Source organism: Mustela nivalis, assembly GCF_964662115.1.
Source record: "Mustela nivalis genome assembly, chromosome: 1".
Taxonomy (NCBI): Eukaryota; Metazoa; Chordata; class Mammalia; order Carnivora; family Mustelidae; genus Mustela; species Mustela nivalis.
The window spans coordinates 235926-251164 of record NC_139020.1 but is presented as its reverse complement, the minus strand read 5'-3'; the positions used below and the strand labels follow the sequence as shown (position 1 = coordinate 251164).

At 59.0% G+C, this 15239-nt stretch overlaps 1 protein-coding gene across 2 annotated transcripts in view; it reads left to right on the top strand.

The window, feature by feature from the left end:
* Positions 1 to 10335: 10335 nt before the first annotated feature.
* PCNT (pericentrin) overlaps positions 10336 to 15239 on the top strand; it is a 40073-nt gene continuing 35169 nt past the window's right edge. The window contains exons 1-2 of one of the 2 annotated variants that reach the window (XM_082683335.1): positions 10336 to 11125; positions 12084 to 12275. The gene's annotated coding sequence lies outside the window, so the exon portion shown is untranslated. The remainder of the gene's footprint in view (positions 11126 to 12083; positions 12276 to 15239) is intronic. The other variant, XM_082683332.1, reaches the window with a different exon arrangement.

The window sequence follows — 15239 nt, the reverse complement described above, 5'->3', positions numbered from 1 at the left end:
GTCAGAGACGGGCACGGTGCAGGGCGGGAGCAGGGCCGGCCGCCGTTTACCGATGCTCAGTGTGGCGGAGGGCCGGGGAAGACGGTGGGAGCCCCGGCCCGAGGGCCTTCCCGTGCGGGTGGCCCTGCTGCTGCTGCCCCATCGGGGGGGCAGGGTCGTCCTGGTGGCCGCGGGCCGGGTGGACGCCTGTGTGAGGCCCGCGTCGCCTCTGGCCGGCACGAGGCTGCTGGAAATGTCGCTGTTCCCAGTAAAAGAGCTTTGGACTGTTTGAGGCAAATCACCAAGTCTGGGGGGAAATGCAGGCTACTGAAAATTTTCATTTAAATTTTTTAAAAATCGTGAAATATGAACTTGGAGTAGGAAACACAGTTGTCGTGAAAGTTGTGACTTCAGGTGGTCAGAGCTTTCGTATTTACAGTATTTCAGATATGCACAGTCAGAACACGAAGCGTTCAGACGGTTGCGTGGGCGGGTCCGGCGTCCGGGCAGAGTTGTGAGAAGCGGCCGGCGTGGGTCTGGCCTTCCCCAGAACCGCAGTCTCACTCACTAGGCTTCTCTCCCCACTGGCCGACTGCGGCGCGCGTCCCCAGGCCAGCCTGGGTTCTGGGGCGGTCGGGTCCTGGGGTGCGGGTCTGCTTGGTGGGACAGCCTCAGCCATTCGCCTGCCGCCCCAACAGCTCGGGAAAGGCACTTTTCTTTCCCGCTTGGCGTCCTCAGTGCGCGACCAGCTGTCGGGGGTGCTGGTCATTGCTGTGTCCTGTGTCCGCCGCTCATGGGTCTCCGGCCTTGTCTTTTTCTTTCTGGCCTGCTTCGTCCCGTGAGCTCTCCAGGCCGTGGGCTTACTCGTGCTGAGAGGCGAGTCCCACGAGCCGTGCTTGCTTGAGGCGGAGGGAGTTGTCGGGGGCTCGTGGTTCCCCCCACGTGGGATGTTCTGGAAGGTCTGTGTGATCGTGCCCACCTCTCCCTGCTCGGCTGCTCACCTGTACGCTTCTCTGCCCCTTTCCACTCTTTGAGCTGTGTCTGAGGTTGAAAACTTAACCGAGCTTTGTTCTCTCCTGAATGTCATTTCCACCCGGTAAGTCTTTCTCCACCTTCAGGTGTGTCTCTTGCGGATCTCACATTAGCGTGACTTCCGAGGAGGGGTCCACGTCGTGTCCCGCTGTGTCTCGTGGCTGTGCCCGCAGCCTCTCCGTCCGCCTGTGCTCTTCCGGTGACCTGTTCTCCTTCCCGTGTCTCTCTGGGTGGAAGGGACCTTCCTCGGCGGCCCGGAAGCCGTGCGTCCCGTTCTCCTCCGCGCTTCGCTCCTTCCTCGTTCGGGCCACTGTCTTGTGCTCCCCAGCGCTGAGCCTGTCCCGTTTCCCTTGTTCCCGTCTCTGCCCAGTGCCCAGCCCTGCTGGTGTCCAGTAAGGCTTCATTCACGCGTGAGACCGTGCGTGCACGTGGGCAGGCGTGTTAGCAAGCGTATGCGTGAGCAAAAGCCTGTGAGCCGGGGTGCCCACCTGTGTATGTGAACCTGAGAGCAAGCCTGCGTGTGAGCCTGCATGAGCGCGCGTGAGTGGGTGGGTGGGCATGCACCTGTGTAAGAGAAGGCACGTGGCCGTGGGGGAGCTGGGAGCGAGCACGTGTGCTCTGTGGATCCAGTGCCTGTGCAGGGCCCCTCCTGCTCATTCTCAGGGGTTCCTGGCCCAGCCTCCGGGTCTGTGGGGTGGCCAGGCCCGCACCCGTCCACCGAGTTTACCCCCGTGAATGTGTGTACTTCTAGGGTGTCAGGACTTCAGAGCCGGGGCCTGAGCTGGGGAGCAGGCTCGTGCTCCCTGCCTGAGGCCCGAGGGGCCCCAGCTCTGTGAGGTCCATCTGCTGTGGCTCTGCTGTGCCTGGGCCTGGCTCCTGCACGTTTCCCGAGGCTCTGCCCACAGCTGCCCTTCTGCGTCTCTGGTCACCCCCGCGCCCAGAGCCCTGGCACTCCTTAGCAGAAGGGAGAGTGGGGCCAGTCTTTGCACCTTCCCATTGTCGCTCCTCTGGGACCCTCTGGGGTCCTCGGCTGACTTTCGTCTTCCCTCGTTGCGCCCCTGAATTCCTCTCTGAGCTCTGTTCCTTCCCATTCGCACATTTGGGACTCGCAGATGACTGCATCGCTTAACACACTGTTCGGGGCACCTGGTGGCTCTGTCCGTGGACTCGGGGTGGTGAGACCCAGCCCCACCCTGGGCTCCATGCACAGCGCCAAGTCTGCTTTTCTCCCCCGGCCCTCCCCTGTTCACACTCGCGTGTGCGCGCGCTTTCTTTCCTCCCTCCTCTCCAAATACGTAAATCTTTATAAACAAAACGCTGCTGCCTACACAGCACCTCCTGACCGTCCCTGACCATGCCCCCTGCCCTGGCACAGTCCAGTATGTGGTCCTGATTCTGCCTCGGGCCTTCCTGAAGGCTGACCCACTTCTAAGAGCTTTTGGCGGTCAGTGCACCTTGTGGAGAAGCTCAGGTCGGCCTCGCCTGTGTGCAGGCGTGTGGTGTGTTGTGGCTGCGCTCAGGGCCGTGCCTTTTGTCCTCTTTAACAGTCCAGATCCTTTGGCCTCCAGGAGCTGCTGCAGCCCAAAGGCAGCTAGTCTGTGCAGACGGGTAGAACCGACGGACGCTGTGCCCTTGGTCCTTGAGGGTGGACGTCCACGGTAAAGGATGAGTGCCTGCCTCTGGGCTGTGTCCCACACGCTAGAGCCCCTGGGAAGGCTCCGATCCCAACCATGAGGTTCGATGTATGGATGTTGGGGGACACAGATGTTCAGACTGTCGCGGTGACGTTACGGAAAAGCGTGGCTGTTAGGGACTGCCCAGGACCACGGACGTGCCCTGGATTCCTGCTGACTGACCGTCCGTGTCCACATCTGAAGATGCTGTGTTTTCCTTCATAGGCACTCCTGGTCCCCTAGCCTACAGGGACTCAGGTTTGTAAACCAGTCTGGTAACTGCTGTGTGAGATGAGCTGTGTCTGCACCAGATTGCCCCAGTGTTTTACTAAAGAGGAAAACTATTTCAAGGCTTTTGTGGCAAACTGTTAACAACAATGCCGGTGTTACCTTCTGAACTGACCCGTGACCGTGCACGAGCTTCTGTCCAGTGATGCCCTCTGCGGCCCTGAGCTGCGGCCGGTGCTGCTGTGCGGGAGCCACGGCTGCCAGGAGACGCGCTGTCCTGGGAGGTCTCGAGGGAGGGGCTCGGGGAACCCGAGTGCAGCTCCTGGGCTGCTCCGACGTCGTGGCTGGCCCTCAGCATGGCCTGAACGGCCACAGGACAGCTTCCCCGCAGCGCCACCTGCATGGGGCCACGTGGGCCGTAGCTGCGGTTCTTCCTCCTGCACGTGGCCCCTGGGGATGGTGCTGTCTGGCCGGCTGCAGGGGTGGGGAGCTCCTTGTCCTAACTGCATGTGGAAGGCGAGTCCCCTAGGTGCTGACTTAGCAGCATGGAGTTGATTGGGGACGTTCTGTTCGCGGTCATGCTGGTTTGGCCTGAGACTGTCAGATTTGTGTAAAACAAAAGGAGTTTAGAGAGCCGGTAAAATGTAGTGAAACTTATGAAATTAAAATTTCAGTTTGGGGACAGTTTGAACACTCGAGGAGTCATCAGAGGCAAGCCTCCTTTTATATGGTGCTTACGAATTTAGTTTCCATTGGATTATGGCCTTATCATCCAGTTAATTTTAGATTGACTTTTTCTTTCTTTTTTTAAAGATTTTATTTATTTATTCGACAGAGATCACAAGCAGGCAAAGAGACAGGCAGAGAGAGAGAGAGGAGGAAGCAGGCTCCCCCCCGAGCAGAGAGCCCGATGCGGGACTTGATCCCAGGACCCTGAGATCATGACCTGAGCCGAAGGCAGCGGCTTAACCACTGAGCCACGCAGGCGCCCCTAGATTGGCTTTTGATGTACCATGGCTGGACCCGTGTCCTCAGAGATGGCTTCACACCCTGGGAGCACAGGGAGTGCGTCCTGCATCAGGGCCCGTGCGCCCTCCCGTGGACGTCTGAAGTGACCGTTCTTTTTCTACACGAGAGACTATGTAGCTTCATACTTTCTCGAAAATTAACCAATGTGTCTCTTGGAAATAACCAGGATGGAGTTTTCTCCGGCTTTAAAGTTTTTTATTTTAGCCGGTCTTAATTTAAAAGATGTAATTTTTTTTCTTTTTTCGACTGTTTTCCGAGGGTATTTGGCTGAGTGGCGGCTGTTAGGGTTAGGGTTAGTGTCTGGCCGGACTCGGGCTCACGCTGGCCTGCGGCATCCTGTTGTTTCCTCGGGGTGGGGTCTGGGAGCCTCAGCGACGCCGCGTCCCGGCCCCCTGGCCGGGCTTCGGGCTGGGGCTGCCAGGGAGGCTAGACCTGAGTGTGCTCTGTCCTCGGGCGGCCCTGGGTCTGTGGGGCACCCGCCGCGCACGTTTCATGCTCTGCTTCTGCCCGAGGACCCGCCCTGATCCGTGGGGCTCTCCTCCCTGTTCGCTTCGTGTCCTCAGCTCTCCGTAGGGACGTGGACAGTTTGACCCAGGAGCAGGCGGAGGCCAGGAAGCAGTCGGAGAAGGACCGCGCCGCGCTGCTTTCCCAGATGACGGTGTTGGAGGCGGAGCTGGAGGAGCAGCTGGCTCGGCAGGAAGCGAGCGCCCAGCAGGCCGAGGAGCTCTGCGCGCTGAGGCAGCAGCTGGCGGCTCTGGACAAGCAGCTGCGGAGCCAGCGCCACTTCATGGACGTGAGCATCTTGGACTTGGACGCGCTGGATGGGCGTCCCTGGAGGTCTCCTCCGCCGCGTGCGCTGCCAGGACACGACGTTAGGGCCCGTGCACAGCCCCGTTGTTGTGGTCGCTTTGCTTCTCTGTGCATGTCCCGGGGGTTGTCGCCACGTGCCCGTGTGGGCTGCGGAGGGCCCTCGATCGCCCACCTTGCAGACCCCGCGTGCCCAGCACTCCCCGGTTGGGCCCGAGCCATCTGCCGTCCGTGGCTTTCGTTCTCTCTGTCTCCCTCCTTCTGGTTTTATTTATTTGAGGGGGAGAGAGGGCAGACGCACAAGCGGGGTCGGGGAGAGGCAGGCTCCCGCTGAGCAGGGAGCCCCATGCGAGGCTCGATCCCAGGACCGGAGACCCTGCCCCGAGCCGAAGGCAGATGGCTCGGCCACGTGGCGCCCGGGGAACCCTTCTGTCCACGTCCCGCAGTCCCTGGCCTCGTCCCTGCCTCTTCATTTCGCTCCCTTACAGAGCCCCGGGGCAGGGAGTCCCCAGCCTGGCCCGTGGACACTGTGGGAAGGGGAAGGCCGGGCGCGGTGTGGGCGGCCCCCTGCACGGGCGTCTGAGCGGGCAGTCTTCTCTCCTGACCCCACGCCGCCCCCTTCCGTCCGGGGGAGAAGTGCTGTGTCCCGTCGGGACGTCTGTTGTCTCCAGGCCGCTGCCTCCCCCCACAGGAGCAGGCCGTTGAGAGGGAGCACGAGCGGGAGGAGTTCCAGCGGGAGATCGAGAGGCTGGAGGAGCAGCTCCGACAGGCGGCCCGGCCGCGGCCCCGGGGCTCCTACGTCTGCGACGTAAGTCAGCCACCACACGCGGTACCCGTCCGGCCGCCGTCTCGGGAGCGTTTTAAAGACTTAACCTTTTGGATGACTTTTTTTTTTTTTCCATGTGTGTGAAAACGGCAGCAGGAGCAGCTGGATGAGGAGGTACGGTGCGTCGTGGGTCTGCGTGGGGGGGGTGCCTTCCCACCTCACCCCTGCGTGGCCAGCGGGGAGGGAGAGCTGCTACGGGCTGGCCTGTTCCTGGCGCGGAGCCAGACCTGCCGGCGTGGCTGGCGTTGGTTTGCTCCCCAAACACGGAGCACTTTCTGGACAGTCCCGTCCTGTGTTTGGGTGTGAGCAGTAGGATGGTCGTCCCGTCCCGTGCGGCCTTCACCCAGTTGCTCAGGGCGACGCCCACGGAGACGGAGCCCACCCCTCGGCATGGCCCCCCCCCCCAGCCACGCCCCTGCCCTCGGTGCTGGTTGTGTCATCCTCACGGTTGCACGAGGGACCAGGCGGTGGGACTGACCTGCCCCCGTCCGAGTCTGGAGCCCCCTGGGGGCCGCCCTGCCTGGCGTTTTTCTCTCTTCTTGCCCAGTAGCGTCTCCCGACGAAATGAACCTTATTTTACAGATACATTTTGGGCTTGTGTTTTTCTGCGTCTTTCCGGAGAGAACGCCCGCGTCAGGGCTTCCCCGCACTCTGTCTCTGGGCTCCGGGAGCCCCTCCCCGCACACAGGCTCGCGGGGGTCGGTGTTGGCTCTGCCGCGGGCCGCGCTTCCCTCTGCAGAGATCACGGTTTTCACTCCTGCATTTCTTAGTGTTTTTGTTATTTTAGGTTAAATTGTTACAAGAAAAGTTGCGGGAGAAATCCGATGGGTTTAATGAGTTGGCCGCGAAGAAGGAGTTGGTGGACAGACAGATGTTAGTCCAGGACGAGGAGATCCGGCGTCTGGAGGAAACCAATGCCTGCTGCAGGAGGGAGGCGGCCGCGCTGCGGGAGGAGCTGGAGAGGCAGAGGGACGCCGTGAAAGCCTTGCAGCAGGTGCAGCAGCGCCCCTGCCCCACGCCCCCAGCCTGACAGCCTCCAAGGGGAGCGTCACCTCACGCCTCCCGTGCTTCAGTCACTCCCAGCCCGTCCCTCCAGCCACCAGGCCTCACGTACCCGCAGGCCGCTTGTTCTCGGGCTCCCTTGTTCACACACCGTCAGCCTGGAGGTGGCATCGGCCCTGTGGCCGAGGGGCTCAGTCCCTTCTGGGGTCGTTCCCACATCCGGTTGGATCAGTTGGGGTTCCCGTGACGACCTCAGGCTCAGCTGACTTGCTAGAGCGGCTGACCGATCCCAGGGAAACCGTGGACTTCCTGTGAGAGGGTGGAACTCAGGAGCAGCCAGGTGGAGGGGGCGGGCTGCGGTGGGAGGGCAGTGGGGCCCCCGGGCCCCCTCCAGGCGTGCCACCTGCACGTTTCCCGGGCCAGGAGCTCCCTAAACCCAGTCTTCGGGGTTCTCGTGCGAGTCATTGTCCTGTTCTCGGACAAGTTCTTTACTTTTTTTCCTTTTGTTGCTGTGACAGCCGTAGTCTAGAGACTGTTCTGCACCTTCTTGAATAATTAGCGGTGGCATCGCGGGCACACGCGACGGCTCTGGTCGGCTCCCTGTCTTCGCCAGGGGCGCTCTGGAGCGCAGCCGGCGTGTGGCTCTCACGGGGGGCGTGCACAGGCACGCTCAGCGGAGCACCGGGAAGGTCTGAGGGCACAGTGCACTCATAATCACAGTTCGAGGCCCCTGATTCCTGAGATACTTACTGAGAATAAACCTTTTCTTCTTCCTCAGGATAAGGAGACGCTGGAGCAGCAGACGAGCCAGTTGCTTCTGGTGTCCACTCTGCAACCTGTGCCTCCCGCAGGCAGCCGTCCCGAGGGCCCCAAAGTCCAGTTAGACGCTGTGCAGAGCGCGCTCCGGCAGCGAGAGCGCGAGGCAAGTGCGGGGGCTCCGGGGCTCCGCCCGCTCGGGGCTGCTGGCGGGGCGGGACCTCTACCCGGTCTGCGAACGGTTTGTGACGGCTGGAGAGCTCCGTAATTTTCAGTTATGAAACAGTGATGACTCCTCGTGGCATGTACTTTTAAATATTTTAAAGTAATTTTAGTAATGATGGAGTGGCAGAATATGAGATCATCTCCAGGATTTCTTGTTCTACTGAAAGGTGTTGGACCTAAGAGAGCAGTTGGAGAGGATTAAAGACGACTTCGCGCGTAAGAGCGACGAGGTGCTACAGCTGAACGCGAAGCTCGGGGCACAGCGCAGCCGAGCCGCCGCCGGCGCGCAGGAGCTTCAGGAGGAGAACGCCAGCCTGAAGGTAAACCAGGTCGCCCACCCGGACACCTGCAGGGGTGGGGCTCCTGGCAGGGCTGTGGCCCGCCGGGGCCGGAGCTCAAGGACGCACACGCTGTCCGTGTGTAGGAGGCGCTGACCTTCCGTACTGAGGTCGGCAGCCGGGGTGGAGCCCAGAGCCATCAAAGGGGACAGTGGCCCGCGTCCCTCCGCATCCGGCTTATGGCTCTGAGAGCCCGTCTTTTAGAGGAGAGACGCACCTGTCCGATGGCAGAAGCTGTAAAGAGGAAATAAACCACCAGCGTTGACCTGATTTGGGTCATGAAAGGGTTACCCTGTTGTAGAAGAGGTGACTTTTGCTAAGTCGTAGCTCACTGTTAGCCTCTCTCATAAGAGCAGGATGAGAGAGAGGGGTTGGTTGGCTGGTCGTGGAGTGGACGTGGGGGCAGCAGGAGAGTCTCGGACTCCCACACGAGGCTTCATCTCTCGCCCCCAGCACCACGACCTGAGCAGGCATCGAGAGTCAGGCGCTTAACCAACCAAGCCACCCAGACACTCTCCTATAAAACGGTTTTTAAATCTTCTTTGTCATCTTAATATAATGTGCTTTAGTGGAGAGTCAAGTTGTAGAGAAATGGCCTGAGTGCCGAGCCCTGGCCTGTGGCGCCCAGCAGCTGTCGGTGTGAGCGGAAGGCGCCAGAAGACCATCGGCCTGTGATTTGTGTGGGTGCTCCCAGGCCACGTGTGTGACGTCCGTGTGCGACGTCCATGGCAGCAGCAGGCATCTCTCCGGGGGGGGTTCCTGCTGCTTCAGTGGAAACAGGAGACCGTTCTCAAGCTGAGTTGCAGGCAGGCGGGGTGCCTCCTGCGCTCGGGCCCCGTTTCGTTGGCACAGCTGTGGCCGGTTACTGTGTTCCTGCAGGCGTTCCTTCAGAGCAAAGAGGAGGAGATGGTGCGTGTAAGCGAGCAGCTTGGGGCACAGCTGGCCGGCATGGGAAGTGGCGCGCTTGGTGAGGTAGGCCTTTCCCGGCGCCGCACACCCAGACCACGGTCCTGCACCGGAACCGCGCTCGTCGAGGGATGAGCGCCCCTGCTGACCACCCTGGGGTGGGGGCTCTCGGGCCTCGGCCCTCTGTAGGGCCCCGCTTGGAGTGGAGCTGCCTCAGCCTGCGTGAGACATCCCGGAGACCAGACGTGCTCCTGGCTCACGTGTCCACCTGTGTCCTCCGTTCCCAGCCTGCGCGGTTTTCCTGTTTTGGGGCAACCAGTGTTGCCCCTCTCTGGCCTTGCCTGCCCCATCTGCCTGGAACACCGGAGGAGTCGTCTTGGTTTTGGGGTTACAACCACCTTCTGTGCTGGTTTCTGTTTGTGTGGTGGTGGGGCTGCTCTGTGGCGGGTGCCTGGAGCAGCCAGTGGTACGCCCAGGTCGTGAGCGGACGGCGTCACTCCTGAGACCCCGGCGGTGCTCCAGAAGTGCGGGGCACCCCAGGGCTGGCCGTGAGTCTTGCCTGAGCCGCCAGAGTGCCCTTGGCTTACTGGACTGGTCACAGCCGAGTTCGGAGATGCACAGTTGTGTGTCCCAGGACCGCTCATGACATCGAAGTCACAACCAGAAAGCCATCTGTTTTCTTACTTCTTTGTTCAGTATGGGCCAGATTTGATCTTGAGTTTAAAGGCACGAGGTGGTACTAATGAAACCAAGAATTCTTACGAAACCCTTGACTTCTGGGAAGCAGACATTGGAGTGTGAGAAATTGGCTAAGGATCGTCCGCTGAGCCTGAGTCGGTCCGTGTCACTGGTGGTTCAGCCTCACAAGAACGGAGCTTGAGCTTTGCTGATGACCATTTCCACCTGACTTCCTACTTTCCGTCTTTGTAGACTTGGCAGGATATTGAACGTCTGAGTTTCAGTTGTGTTAGCCCCAGAGTTCGTATGAGCACAGTTCCTACCTTACGGTTCTGGAGGCCAGCACTAAGCGGCATGAGGAAAAGCTTGCTCCGACACGTGAGGGGCCCCAGCCCTCGGACTGGAGCAGCCAGGGTGGCCTTGACCGAGACCCCGTGGCCCCATCCGTGCGCCTTGGTCCTGGCCGTCGGTAGTGCTCCTTCCCAAGCCCGTTTCCTTGCTTGGTTCTTCTAGTGTTAGACGGATCCCTAGTGATTTTGACTCATGATTTATAAAGTTTAAGTACAAAGAACACACATGCCGAAGGTGAAAAAGTGGCCGGTCTGCGCCCCCCTGCCTGCAGCGGGGGTGGCACGGTACATGTCGGACGCGGCAAGTGTCCGAGCAGGTGGTTGGGCGGCCGCTGTGTGACTCTGAGCGGCTCGGTGCACCTGACGTGCCTGAGTGCGGCACCAGGGCAATTCCGGGGGGTCGTCCGCAGGCTGAGGAGAGGCACTGAAGGGGAAGCTTGGCTTTTTCCTCTGACCGTGCTTCCTCCCCAGGTCCCGTGTGACAGGAGCTCCGAGGTCGAGGAGCTGAGATCCGTCATCGAGAACCTGCGAGAGAACCAGCAGCGCCTGCAGAGAGAGAAGGCGGAGGAGACGGAGCGGCTGCACGAGGTCATCGAGAGGCTGCAGAGAGAGCTCTCGCTCGGGGGGCCCGCGGGGCCTGGGGCTGAGAGCGGCCAGGCGCTGGCCATCCCCGCCGTGGGACCCGAGGCGTTGGAGGCGGTGGGGGCCACAGGCCAGCTGCTCGCGGAGCAGGAGCGCAGGCACGGCCAGGCCCTGGAGGCCCTGCAGCAGCGGCTGCGGGCTGCGGAGGAAGCCGCCGCGACGCGGCTGGCGGACCTGGAGCGCTGCGCGGCCCGCGGGGAGGCAGAGGTCCGGGGCCTGGCCGCTCAGATCCAGGCCTTCGAAGCCGCCCTGGAGGCCAAGGAGGCCGGGATCGCGGAAAGGGACTCAGAGATCGACGCCATGAAGCGGCAAAAACTGGCCCAGTCGGCCGAGCTGGAGACCCTCCTGGCAGCCTTTTCCCGCTTCCGCCTGGCGCTGGAGCAGCAGCCGCTGGCCGCCGAGACCGAGGGCGAGCCCCCCGAGCTGCGGCGGCTGCGGGTCCAGTGTGTCCGCCTCGGTCGCCAGCTGCAGTTGCTGCACCTCCGCTTCCTCAGCTGCCAGGGGCAGCCAGATGGGCAGCAGGCGCCGCGGGTCCACCTGCACCCTCATGTGGAGGGCTGCCCCCAGGGCTCGGGCCCCAGGGCTGCAGGGGCCTCATGGGACGAAGAGTCGCAGCTGCCCACAGACCCTCAGGGACAGGCTGGGGACACACAGGTGAGCTGCGCTCCCTCCTGCCGGTGTGTCGGGGGCCTGTTGTCTGTGGGGAGGGGGCGCGGGGGACGCGGGCGTGCGGGGGGCCCATGGGTACAGGGGTGTGCGGGGGATACGGGGGTACGGGGGAAGCAGGGGCACGTGGGGGTGGGCACGGGTGTGGGGGCGGGGAGTACGGGCACACACGCAGAGCCAGCAGGCCCTTGGCGCCTGTGAGAGGCCCTGACGCAGGCCGTGGGTGGCCAGGCACTGGGGCTGGACCAGAGGGGCTACGAGTTCTCTGCAGAACCTCCCGTTGCCGGTCTTCTGTCTGTAAGCTGGAGCGGGGGTCCTTTCTGTGGCAGCGGGGGTTGTGGTTTCGTGGGCAGCTCCTGATGCGTCGAGTGGAACTGAGGTTCGGGGCTCCTGGGTGTGGTTAGGCGCCACAGAAGCTCGGGTTTCAGACCGTGGTTAGACGGTGAAACTGGACTGGAAGGTTCCCTGTTTCGTACAGCTCTCACCTACCGTTGTCACTCGAGGCTTTCGCAGCCCGTGGGTGGGAGCATCCGACGAGACGGAGAGGCTGTGGCTTGCCCAGGCCCCCTGGGTGTTCCTTCCTGGGCGCTCGTCAGGCTCGTGTCACATTGGGACGAGCTGCACTTTGCTTTTCAGGAGACGTCACGGTTCGCTGCCCGCTGCCTTGTGCCACTCCAGAACCTCTCCTGGCCCGTGTTTCGTGGGGTGGCCCAGCTGGGGCTGTGCCCTGACCTGTGGTGGCTGTGTGCAAGCAGCAGGACTGTGGGGCACAGCTCTGGTCTGATGTAGGAGATGCATAGGAGACGGGGACGTTCCCTCGGGGTCCTGCCGGCGACGCTGTGCTCTAGAGCTTCGAGAACCCGAGGGAGCCCAGGGACGGGGCTCAGGGCATGTCAGACTCTGGTGCCTTTAGCTTCATTGTCGATGTTTTCTCTGCTTGCTGTAGCGTGCAGCTCCTGAGGACTTGCAGCTGGCCAAGGCCCCAGGGTGCTTCCGCCACCCGGCTCTGCACAGACGGGACAGCGTGATGTCGGTGCTGGCCGCCTGCCAGAAGCAGCTGCAGTCGGAGCTGCTCTTGGCGGAGAAGGAGATGCACGTGAGGACGGAAGACGGCGGCCCAGGGCCGGGAGGGGTGCAGGTACGTGGCACGCGGCCGTGCTCCTGCACGGGCAGAGACGTCCCTGATGCTTTTGCGGAGGGGACGTGCACGTTACACAGGACAGCTGCCCTCTCGGGTTCTTCCGCTCGTCTGTTCAGATCGGTTCTGAACTCCTGTACCTTCGCTTAAGAAACCCTCTAGCCTCTTTTCCGTGGTCTTTCAGCCTGTGGAGACAAGCAGTTGCGTACTGCAAGTAGGACTTTATTGCACTGCGAGGCCTGTCTCTAGAGTGTGCCTGTGAGGACAGGTGGCCCACACAGCTGCTCTGGGGCTCAAGGCCTTTATCACCAGCGTCGGTTACTTCGAAAGGCTTTTTGTTTATTTTTTGGACCTCAGGGTTTTTTCCTCCATCCTTTGGTTCGTGCTCCCAGCAGAGAAGAGCGCACTGATCAAGAATGCAACTGTTTGGGGTTCCGGTCACCGCGAGGGCTGCCCCAGGAGAGCTGACTTTTCTTTTCCTGTGGGGAAGGCTGCACGCTGGCCACGTCAGGTGTCGCAGGGTCGAGATGTTCTGAACATAGGAAGTGGCTGGCTGGTTGGGAGGTTTTCCTAAGTGCAGAGGCAAAGTGTGCTTCGATCTGTGGCCTGCTTGGGTCCAGGATCTCCCTAGCCTCCCGTAAACCTGCTGGTGTGGACATTGCGCAGTTTGACAAGAATGTTCCCGCTCTCCCTGCCCGAGAACTCTTCTGGAACGTGCCGTATGCACCACAGTCCTACTCTAAAATGAGGTGGTTCTGGATTCTGCAGGGATCGGTCCAGTGGTCTCAGAGCGGGTGTGTGGCATGTGCCTGCGGTTTTGATAGAAGATGCTCGGCTGTGGCTTTATATGTTTATCAGACCCTGCGGGACGTTTAGTTCCGCTGGAGAGGCCTTTCTGACTCTGCCCCGCAAACTCCTCACTGCCCTTGGGATAAGAGCATTTGTTTGAATTCTTACGGGAAAGCCCAGCTGTGTGGTTATGAGCTGGTTGCCAGATTCTTAGCAGTTACACACAGACAGGGAAATTGAAGATTCACTCCATAAGTCACAATTTTATATTTTTCTTTCTTTTTTTCTTATCTTTTAGTTTTTAAGTGATTAGTGCACCGAGTGTTGGGCTTGCACTTGTGACCCTGAAATCAAGAGCCCCATGCTCCTCCAGCTGAGCCAGCCGGGCCCCTGCAGTTTTACAGTTTTCAGTGTTTGCATCTAGAATCTTCCAGGCCCTTTTTCCCTTTAAAAAAAAAAAAAAAAAAAAAGGAAAAATGCTACTGTTTTAAGTAAACTACCACAGAAGTAGGTTAGGACAGTTGCCTTTTTAGTGTATGTAGTAAAATACATGCAACCTAAGAGTTATATTCTAACCACTTTTTAAAAAAGAAAGACTTTTATTTTTGGGGCCCCTGGGCGGCTCAGTCATTTGAGCGTCTGACTCTTGGTTTCAGCTTAGGTCATGATCTCGGGGTGGTGAGATGGAGCCCCGCGTTGGGCTTCGTGCTCCTGGGAGTCTGCTTGGATTCCCTCTTCTCTCACTCCTTCATGTTTTCTCTCTCTCAGATGGAAAATCTTTTTTTTTTTTGGAAAAAAATTTTTTTTTAAGATTTTATTTATTTATTTGACAGACAGAGATCACAAGTAGGCAGAGAGGCAGGCAGAGAGAGAGAGAGAAGCAGGCTTCCCGCTGAGCAGAGAGCCCGATGCGGGACTCGATCCCAGGACTCTGGGATCATGACCTGAGCCAAAGGCAGAGGCTTAACCCACTGAGCCACCCAGGCGCTCCTGAAAAATAAATCTTAAAAAAGATTTTATTTTTTGGTAAGTGATCTCCACACCCAACCTGGGGCTTGCTTAGAACCCCGAGACCAGCAGTTGCAGGCTCCACGCACTGAGCCAGCTGGGTACCCCCCATCTTAACTGGTTTTTTTTTTTTTTTTAAGATTTTATGTATTAGCGAGTCAAAGAGCAGGAGTCGGGGCGGGGGACGGGGGGGGGGGGAGGCGTGGGAGGGTTAGGGGGAATCAGACCCCCTGCTGAGCCCTTGCCTACCCTTAGCCCGGGGGCTCCAGGATCATGACCTGAGCTGAAGGCAGCCGCTTAGCAGACTGAGCCCCCCACCGACACCTCACTGCTTTGATTATTGCAGCTTGGTTGTAAGTTTTGAAGTCAGACAGTTAAAATCCTCCAGCTTTGTTCTTTTCCAGGACTGTGTTGACTCTTTGAATTTTAGGATGGGTTTTTCTGTTTCTGCAAAAATATCCTTAGAATTTTTGCAGGGATTGTTCTGAACCTGTCGATCACTGTTAGCATTGACATCCTAACAGTTCTAGTCCTTGCAAGTTCTAGTCCTTCCAGTCCATGAGTGTGAACTGTGTTTCCGTTCATTTCTCTTCTGTGATCTCTCATCAGTGTTTTGTAGTTTTCTTTACAAAACTTGCATCTACTTGGTTCAGTGAACTCTTACTTTCTTCTTTTTTGTTGCTGTTGTAAATGGAAATGTTTTCTTCCTTTTGTCAGGTGGCTTGTTGTCGGTGTGTAGAAATAGGACTGATTTTTTGTGTGTTTACTTTGTATCCTGTTACTTTGCTGAATTGATATATTAATTCTAATGGGGTTTTTCTTAATGGAATCTTTATTTTGTGCATGTACAATCATATCTTGGAACATAGATAATTTCAGTTCTTCCTTTCCAACTTGGACACATTTTATGTCTTTTTCCTTACAAAATTGCTCGGACTGGAAGGTCCAGTACTGTGTTGAAGGGAAGTGCTGAAAGCACGAGTTCTCACTTTGTTCCTGGTGTTAGAGGAGGACGTTTTAGTCTGTCACCATTGAGTGTGATGTACACTGCATGTTTTCTTGTATGGGTTTTATAGGTTAGGGTAGTTTTCTTTTAGTATGTTGAATGTCTTTATCTGGAGGAGTCTTGAACTTTGTCAGACACATTTTCTGCACCAGTTGAGACAA